The sequence below is a fragment of the Mus pahari genome, chromosome 17, assembly GCF_900095145.1.
Source record: "Mus pahari chromosome 17, PAHARI_EIJ_v1.1, whole genome shotgun sequence".
NCBI lineage: Eukaryota > Metazoa > Chordata > Mammalia > Rodentia > Muridae > Mus > Mus pahari.
In genome coordinates, this window is record NC_034606.1 from 10,860,750 (window position 1) to 10,862,275 (window position 1,526).

The 1,526-nt window shown below is 42.7% G+C and overlaps 1 pseudogene across 1 annotated transcript; it reads left to right on the forward strand.

The window, feature by feature from the left end:
- The first annotated feature begins 235 nt into the window (after positions 1-235).
- Positions 236-1,300, forward strand: LOC110334635 (annotated as a pseudogene). Its single transcript, XR_002381132.1, has one exon. The product of XR_002381132.1 is annotated as a protein SET-like (transcript).
- The last annotated feature ends 226 nt before the right edge of the window (positions 1,301-1,526 follow it).

Consider the following 1,526-nt stretch of genomic DNA (forward strand, 5'->3'; position numbering starts at 1 on the left):
TTGCCTAAATGCTTAGGCTCAGGCTTTTATTACTAACACCCATCTTTCATTCGACTATAGAATTGTTGCTATTAGAATTAGTACTATTAGTATGTGTTGTCCTGAAACTATCATATTTATATTTATACTAACAATACATGTCTCTTAAGAATAACTGAAATAAGTTCCTGTGAGTTTCTTCCTGCTGTGAACATCAGGGCTCTGGGCTCTATCTCCCGGCCACCTCCCTCGCGCCATGGCCCTGAAGCAGCAATCTGCGGTCCTGCCTCAGCCCAAGAAACCCAGACCGGCTGCTGCCCCGAAGCTGGAGGACAAGTCGGCCTCTCCCAGCCTGCCGAAGGGAGAAAAAGAACAGCAAGAAGCAATTGAACATATTGATGAAGTACAAAATGAAATAGACAGACTTAATGAACAAGCCAGTGAGGAAATTTTGAAAGTAGAACAAAAATATAACTCCACCAACCATTTTTTCAGAAGAGGTCAGAATTGATCACCAAAATTCCAAATTTTTGGGTAACAACATGTGTCAACCATCCACAAGTGTCTGCACTGCTTGGGGAGGAGGACAAGGAGTCTCTGCATTATTTGACCAGAGTTGAAGTGACAGAATTTGAAGACATTAAATCAGGTTACAGAATAGATTTTTATTTTGATGAAAATCCTTACTTTGAAAATAAAGTTCTCTCCAAAGAATTTCATCTGAATGAGAGTGGTGACCCGTCCTCAAAATCCACCAAAATCAAATGGAAATCTGGAAAGGATTTGACAAAAACACTCAAGTCAAACGCAGAATAAGGCCAGCAGGAAGAGCCAGCACGAAGAGCCAGCGAGCTTCTTTACCTGGTTTACTGACCACTCTGACGCAGGTGCTGAAGAGTTAGGAGAGGTCATCAAGGATGACATTTGGCCAAATCCCTTGCAGTACTATCTGCTTCCAGACATGGATGATGAGGAAGGAGAGGCAGAAGATGATGATGATGACGACGAAGAGGAGGAGGGGTGGGAAGATATTGATGAAGAAGGAAATGAGGATGAAGGTGAAGAGGATGACGATGAGGATGAAGGGGAGGAAGGAGAGGAGGATGAAGACGAGGATGACTAGCACAGAAGATTGATGGATTCCAACCTTCTTTTTTATTTTCTTTTTCTTTTTTAGTTTTCCCCAGTCCCTGGGAGCAAGTTGCAGCCCACCCTCCCTGTCCCCTGTGCTCAGTCGCCCTGTTTAGAGGTCTCAACTTCATGGTTCTCAATTAATTTGGGGGAAAATATCTTGAGCAAAATACAACAGGAAAAGAATCTCCGTTTCTGTTCTAAATTCATTTTTTTTTATCCTTTCTTGTCTCAAATTTGTGGATTCCACATCACCACCACCATGCTCTGTGGGAAAAAAGGAAAGCTCTCAAGTTCCCTTGGCGCTGCTGGAGGGCGCTAGGCCCCTGTGTAGTAAGTAGTTTATAGAATTCTAGCTCTTTTTCTTTTCTCTGTATATTGGGCTCAGAGATTACACTGTGTCTTTATGTGAATAC